Raw genomic sequence first — 8,322 nt, 5'->3', positions numbered from 1 at the left:
TGACACATTGGAAAGAAACAACCCAAAACCAGAGCAAATTGAAATGCTATTTGGCCCTAAACAGAGCGTACACAGTGGCAGAATACCTGAGCACCGTGACTGACCCAAAACTAAGAAGATCCTTGACTAGGTACAGACTCAGCGAGCACAGCCTAGCCATTGAGAAAGGCCGCCATAGGCAGACCTGGCTCCAAGAGAAGACAGACTATGCACCCACTGCACACAAGAAGAGGTGGAAACCGAGCTCCACTTCTTAACAACCTGCCCCTATACCAAGACATCAGAGACATATACTTCCCACAAATTGCAAACACCCAAAGAGACTTTGAAAATATGGACAATAACTCAAAACTCCCATACCTACTGGGAGAAATACAATAATGTGCAAACACAGCAGCAAGATTTGTGAGCTGCTGTGACAAGAAAAGGACATCCAGCGGAATGCAACCACCATAAAGACTGTACAAGAAATTCCGTCTGTAATGTACTGATTTCTTTTGCTTTATGTTGATTGTTTTGTTTTGTTTGGCTTTGGCAATGTAAACGTATGTTTCTCATGTCAATAAAGCCCATTTGAATTGAATTGAATATAGAGAGAGAGAGAGAGAGAGAGAGAGAGAGAGAGAGAAGAGAGAGAGAGAGAGAGAGAGAGAGAGAGAGAGAGAGAGAGAGAGAGAGAGAGAGAGAGAGAGAGAGAGAGACCTTTCTTGCACATTACACAATTAAAAGCGGATATTCACCCGTTGTTTATTGTTATAGTCCTTGTATCAAGAGCCCAGTCCAATCAACTAGAGGATAAAAACATGGCTCCACTCTAATTCCTCATTCATTTACGCGTGGATCACCGATTGGGGCCTTTAAACGTCACCCGTATCGTACCACGTCTCACTCTCTAGACGTCCTCGTTGAGAGACGCCGTTTAATGACACAATCGCAGAAGGGTTTCTGGTCACAAGAGACAACGTTGGTAGATGTTGGCTCGTCTTCTGTACTCAAGACATTGTTTTCACAGGGAGTACAGGGTCCGGCTGGTGAGAGGGGATCTCCAGGACCTCAGGTGAGAAAGTGATCCTCTCAAAGCTGCTTTACTCACCTTAGGCTTTGTGTCCACTGGGGACGTCTTTTTCAAGGCGGACCGTGTTGAAAAGCAAAAATATGCATGCTCAGAGTGTTTCCAGAGCGTCTCGCGACTCCCGCTGAGAAAAGGAGCGCGCCTGTCGCGTCTGTAGCATAGAAATGAATGATAGAAAGGAGCTGACAACTCATAAAACGTCCCCGGTCGACACGGGCCCTTACTCACCTCTCAAAGCTGCTTTACTCACCTCTCAAAGCTTTACTCACAGTCATCCTTCAGTACAGAGGAGCTGGAAAGTAAGAGGCTGACAATATTAATGTCTCTCACTTCTCCATCTCAGGGGCATCAAGGAGAGATCGGACCCAAAGGCATTCAGGGACTATCAGTGAGTAGCTGTTGTTGACGTTTCCTCTAAACTATTTTTGGCACCCTTAGTTTCCTGTCATATGTCAAGTTGACATATTTACAGTCTTGTGGATGCACTGTAGCGCTGTGACATTTTTTTCTCTTTAAATCGCTGATATAAACAATTCCAGGGCCCTCCAGGCAAGCCGGGTCCAGAGGGCAGTGTGGGGGGCCCGGGCTCTCCAGGAAGCCAGGGGCCCCCAGGGGCCGGGAGGTCCTGTCGGACCCAGTGGGTTTCCAGTGAGTGGGTACTTTTCATTTTTCTCTCCGTGTCACCACAATCTCTAGATCAACTACAATACTGTACTTCATAGCGTTGTGTAAAGTTTATAGCATCATGTAAAATGTTTACAACATTAGGAGGTTATTATAGCACAATATCTTGTGTAAAAAAAAGAAATCAATGTGCTTTTTGTCACCAGGGCATGCCGGGGCTCGGGGGACCAGCGGGTCCAGTAGGAGAAGCGGGGGAACAGGGAACAGGTAAGAATCATGTACGAGGAGGGATATATCACTTTAACCCTTTCACTACCACACTACCAAAGGGTTAACCCTTTCACTGTGACAATGCAGAAGGTTAACCCTTTCACTGTGACAATACAGAAGGTTAACCCTGTCACTGCCACACGGCAATGTTAACCCCTTTCACTGCCACATGGAAAATAGTTAACCCTTTCACTACCACACTACAGAAGCTTAACCCTTTCACTACCACACGACAAAGGGTTAACCCTTTCAACAACCACACTACAGAAGGTTAACCCTTTCACTGAGACAATACAGCAGGTTAATCCTTTCACTGCCACACGACAAAGGGTTAACCCTTTCACAACCACACTACAGAAGGTTAACCCTTTCACAACCACACTACAGAAGGTTAACCGTCTGTAGTGTGGTAGTGAAAGGGTTAACCTTCTGTAGTGTGGCAGTGAAAGGGTTAAAACCATTTTGAGTGATATTGATGTTCAGTTTCACCTCGCAGGGAGCAGCGGGTCCTGCCGGCGACCTGGGCCCGTCTGGACTGGAGGGGCAGCAGGTGGGTCCAACACAGAGGAGCCAGGGAGCCCCAAACAGAGGAGCAGGGAACCCCAAACAGAGGAGCCAGGGAAGGAGACAGAGGAGGAGCCAGGGAAGGAGACAGAGGAGGAGCCAGGGAAGGAGACAGAGGAGGAGCCAGGGAAGGAAACAGAGGAGGAGCCAGGGAAGGAGACAGAGGAGGAGCCAGGGAAGGAGACAGAGGAGGAGCCAGGGAAGGAGACAGAGGAGGAGCCAGGGAAGGAAACAGAGGAGGAGCCAGGGAAGGAGACAGAGGAGGAGCCAGGGAAGGAGACAGAGGAGGGGCCAGGGAAGGAGACAGAGGAGCCAGGGAAGGAGACAGAGGAGGAGCCAGGGAAGGAGACAGAGGAGGAGCCAGGGAAGGAGACAGAGGAGGAGCCAGGGAAGGAGACAGAGGAGGAGCCAGGGAAGGAGACAGAGGAGGAGCCAGGGAAGGAAACAGAGGAGGAGCCAGGGAAGGAGACAGAGGAGGAGCCAGGGAAGGAGACAGAGGAGGAGCCAGGGAAGGAGACAGAGGAGGAGCCAGGGAAGGAGACAGAGGAGGAGCCAGGGAAGGAGACAGAGGAGGAGCCAGGGAAGGAAACAGAGGAGCCAGGGAAGGAGACAGAGAAGCCAGGGAAGGAAACAGAGGAGGAGCGAGGGAAGGAGACAGAGGAGGAGCCAGGGAAGGAAACAGAGGAGGAGCCAGGGAAGGAGACAGAGGAGGAGCCAGGGAAGGAGACAGAGGAGCCAGGGAAGGAGACAGAGGAGCCAGGGAAGGAGACAGAGGAGGAGCCAGGGAAGGAGACAGAGGAGGAGCCAGGGAAGGAGACAGAGGAGGAGCCAGGGAAGGAGACAGAGGAGGAGCCAGGGAAGGAGACAGAGGAGCCAGGGAAGGAGACAGAGGAGGAGCCAGGGAAGGAGACAGAGGAGGAGCCAGGGAAGGAAACAGAGGAGGAGCCAGGGAAGGAGACAGAGGAGGAGCCAGGGAAGGAGACAGAGGAGGGGCCAGGGAAGGAGACAGAGGAGGAGCCAGGGAAGGAGACAGAGGAGGAGCCAGGGAAGGAGACAGAGGAGGAGCCAGGGAAGGAGACAGAGGAGGAGCCAGGGAAGGAGACAGAGGAGGAGCCAGGGAAGGAGACAGGGGAGGAGCCAGGGAAGGAAACAGAGGAGGAGCCAGGGAAGGAGACAGAGGAGGAGCCAGGGAAGGAGACAGAGGAGGAGCCAGGGAAGGAGACAGAGGAGGAGCCAGGGAAGGAGACAGAGGAGGAGCCAGGGAAGGAGACAGAGGAGGAGCCAGGGAAGGAAACAGAGGAGCCAGGGAAGGAGACAGAGGAGCCAGGGAAGGAAACAGAGGAGGAGCGAGGGAAGGAGACAGAGGAGGAGCCAGGGAAGGAAACAGAGGAGGAGCCAGGGAAGGAGACAGAGGAGGAGCCAGGGAAGGAGACAGAGGAGCCAGGGAAGGAGACAGAGGAGCCAGGGAAGGAGACAGAGGAGGAGCCAGGGAAGGAAACAGGAGGAGCCAGGGAAGGAGACAGAGGAGGAGCCAGGGAAGGAAACAGAGGAGGAGCCAGGGAAGGAGACAGAGGAGGAGCCAGGGAAGGAGACAGAGGAGCCAGGGAAGGAGACAGAGGAGGAGCCAGGGAAGGAAACAGAGGAGGAGCCAGGGAAGAAGACAGAGGAGGAGCCAGGGAAGGAACAGAGGAGGAGCCAGGGAAGGAAACAGAGGAGGAGCCAGGGAAGGAGACAGAGGAGGAGCCAGGGAAGGAGACAGAGGAGGAGCCAGGGAAGGAGACAGAGGAGGAGCCAGGGAAGGAAACAGAGGAGGAGCCAGGGAAGGAGACAGAGGAGCCAGGGAAGGAGACAGAGGAGGAGCCAGGGAAGGAAACAGAGGAGGAGCCAGGGAAGGAGACAGAGGAGGAGCCAGGGAAGGAGACAGAGGAGCCAGGGAAGGAGACAGAGGAGGAGCCAGTGAAGGAAACAGAGGAGGAGCCAGGGAAGGAGACAGAGGAGGAGCCAGGGAAGGAAACAGAGGAGGAGCCAGGGAAGGAAACAGAGGAGGAGCCAGGGAAGGAGACAGAGGAGGAGCCAAGGAAGGAGACAGGAGGAGCCAGGGAAGGAAACAGAGGAGGAGCCAGGGAAGGAGACAGAGAAGGAGCCAGGGAAGGAGACAGAGGAGGAGCCAGGGAAGGAGACAGAGGAGCCAGGGAAGGAGACAGAGGAGCCAGGGAAGGAGACAGAGGAGGAGCCAGGGAAGGAAACAGAGGAGGAGCCAGGGAAGGAGACAGAGGAGCCAGGGAAGGAGACAGAGGAGGAGCCAGGGAAGGAAACAGAGGAGGAGCCAGGGAAGGAGACAGAGGAGCCAGGGAAGGAGACAGAGGAGGCGCCAGGGAAGGAGACAGAGGAGCCAGGGAAGGAGACAGAGGAGGAGCCAGGGAAGGAGACAGAGGAGGAGCCAGGGAAGGAGACAGAGGAGGAGCCAGGGAAGGAAACAGAGGAGGAGCCAGGGAAGGAGACAGAGGAGGAGCCAGGGAAGGAGACAGAGGAGGAGCCAGTGAAGGAGACAGAGGAGGAGCCAGGGAAGGAGACAGAGGAGGAGCCAGGGAAGGAGACAGAGGAGGAGCCAGGGAAGGAGACAGAGGAGGAGCCAGGGAAGGAAACAGAGGAGGAGCCAGGGAAGGAGACAGAGGAGGAGCCAGGGAAGGAGACAGAGGAGGAGCCAGGGAAGGAGACAGAGGAGGAGCCAGGGAAGGAAACAGAGGAGGAGCCAGGGAAGGAGACAGGAAGGGTACAACTCTACAAAAAGCTGATTGTCACATACAAAGGTCTATAAGTGTTGTTTATTATGATGTAAATGTTTACAGATGTATTGGTTTAACTCATAAACAGTAACTGAACCGGGTGGCTGTGAAAACCAACCCGTCCAGCAGGTGCATTTAGCACAGGTCGCGGTAGGAGGAAGACATTTTTTCCAAAGTAAATTATATTTATTAACATAAAGGGGAATGGAACCCTGTAAACAAACAAAACAGGGATAAGGTAAGGGAGAACAAAACGGGGATAACAATAAACACGAACACACAAGGTAAATGATAACCCTATAACTAATGACCCCACTTAATGGGGGAAACAAGGGGACACACTAACCCAGACACAAGTGTCACAGGACACCACCAAAACCCCACATGGTTAGGAAACTGGGAAACATTTACATTTAGTCATTTAGCTGACGCTTTTATCCAAAAGCGATTTACAAGTTCTGTACGACAAGTCATCAGGAAGGGTACAACTCTATCAGCTGAGTAGCAATGTTCATCAAAGTGTTTTTTTTTTTTTTAACCACCCATCACAACAACACAACACAAGGCTATTACAAATAAACAGAGTCCCACAAGACACAAACAACCTTACCTGGGGGACACACCAGTAAGGATCATACAATGAAGCTACTACGAGTAGCAGGGTGACCCGAAATACTCACACAGTCCCACACAACAGTGGCAATAAGGCCAACACACAATCCATCAACTCAGTGGCAATGGCAAAAGGCCATGAGTGGGCGCAGCATCTCAGGTTTTATCCACCCGGGCCGCCTCTCAATGAGTGATTGCCCTCAGCTGCCGTCATCATCGGGGTAATCAGCCAATCAGCACTCTCTACGGGAAGGGGCGGGCGGCACCTGAGAAGGGGGAAACAAAAAAGGGGGGATTATCATCAGGCTACGTCACACTGATAATAATAATAATAATAATAATAATAATAATAATAATAATAATAATAATAATAATAATAATAATAATAATAATAATAATAATAATAATAATAATAATAATAATAATAATAATAATAATAACTTTATTTGTATAGCACTTTTCATACAGAAGTTGCAGTTCAAAGTGCTTCACAACAGTAAAAAATACAGGCATAAGCGAGCATAAAAAAGATAGAGAGGTAGCAAGGTAAGGTAAATCACAGTGTTTCACATTAGGATCTAGCATCCCAATAGGCCTTTCTGTTTACAGTTTCATTCAGTAATACAAATAAAAAAAATAGTTTAAAATTATTCAGTTTAAAAATACGCAAAAAATCAGAAAATAGGGGCGCCCTAGTAGCACACCATGTATCGCGCTGCGTCGCGAAGCGGCCGTCCCGGGTTTGCTTCCCGTTCCCGGTGACTTCCATTTGTCGCATGTCTTCCCCGCCTCCTCTCCCGTTCATCCTCTCCTCATCTGTCGGTCATGTCTGACCATGAAAAAGCGATAAATGCTAAAAAATAAATCTTTAAAAAACAATTATAAAATAGAACGGACATACAACAGGGTATTTAACATACAACAGAGCAGTGCATCAGTAAGAAGTAAAAAGTGTGATAAAATCTCATGCTCTACCGACTGAGCAAACCTGGTCCTTAGGGTAAGAATAGTGCCGGTAAAGTACAATTTGTGTCAGGATATCCCTGATGTTTCATTTAAATGCCATGATTGAGGCAAATAATAAATGTAATACGTTGCTACTGATCTGGTGTGTAATGTTTAGGGTGCCCCAGGCTCGGCGGGTGAAGAGGGGCCACCTGGAACAAAAGACAAACAGGTCTGTACAATTTGGTTAAAAATATGTCACAATTCCGCCCCCCATTGTTTTTGGATTTCCCCCCCAACACCCCCCCCCCCCCCCCCCCCCCCCCTGACTTCCTCCACTTCTTCCTGGTAAGACAGGGAGCTCCTGGCCCCCCAGGACCACCAGGCACAGCGGGACTGAAGGGGGACCCGGGGACACAGGGACCCCAGGGGCCTCAGGGTGCAGCCGGGCCGAGGGCCAAAGAGGTCAGCTGTGTGTTACGCTCTCTCTCTGCACCCCGCCCTTCAGGTTAACGTGTAACAAAGCTAGTTACCTTGAATCGACAAATCCATTATTCGTAAAGTCCTGCACATACAAATTTGTAGATATGGTGTACGTAAAAACCTTGGAAAACATTTTTCGTGCTAAGAGTAAAGCCTACCAGTTTGTATTCAATGTATCTTTATACCAAGAGAAGGAAAGTATCATTTAAGAGGATTATGTATTCTTAAAACATGTAAAAAAAAAAAAAAAAAAAAAAAAGTAAGAACTAAAGTAAAAGCTAGATGTGTTTAAATTTTGGGAGTTAAATTATGGAATAGGGGATATTTAAAAAAGCCTTAAAGGATGAAATAATTCAGGAGTGCAGTTTTGAGTAAAACATCAACAAAATATTTTTTTCTTTTTTTGCAGCATTTTTTTTTTATATATTAAAATATATTTCGTTTTTAAGACTTTGTAAAGGATAGGCAAAAATAAGCATGTGCTTCAGCCTATTCCCTTTTTTTCAGTCATTGATTTTGGACTCTCCGTTTGCAGGGAGACGTGGGAGAGCCTGGCGGCGCGGGCGATCCAGGTCCCAAAGGATATAAGGTAATAACTAGGGACTAGGGAATAACCCATCGCATTTTTTTTGCTCCCGTTCCGATCCCGATCATGTGATTTTGAGTATCTGCCTATACCGATTTTTCCTGATCCAATCTTTCGGCAATGTACTGTATTAAGAAAAAAGAAAAGAAAAAAATGCAATCAAGTTGACCCTTAACTCATTGACCGCCGGGGATTAGCCTCATCCTGTAGTATCTACCGCCACCGCTGTAAACGATGGAAGTTGCTCACCTTGTTTGCAGGGCTATAACTATTTAAATATTATAGCTATGGATGCAATACTATGGCCCATTTTACATCGAGTATCTATCGTTCAAGATGTGAAAAAGGAATATTTTTTCCATCCATACATTCCCGTTTTA

Source organism: Notolepis coatsorum (genome assembly GCF_963971535.1).
Source record: "Notolepis coatsorum genome assembly, chromosome: 2".
In the NCBI taxonomy this organism is placed as follows: domain Eukaryota; kingdom Metazoa; phylum Chordata; class Actinopteri; order Aulopiformes; family Paralepididae; genus Notolepis; species Notolepis coatsorum.
The sequence above is the reverse complement of the archived record's forward strand: the minus strand, read 5'-3'. Positions refer to the sequence as shown.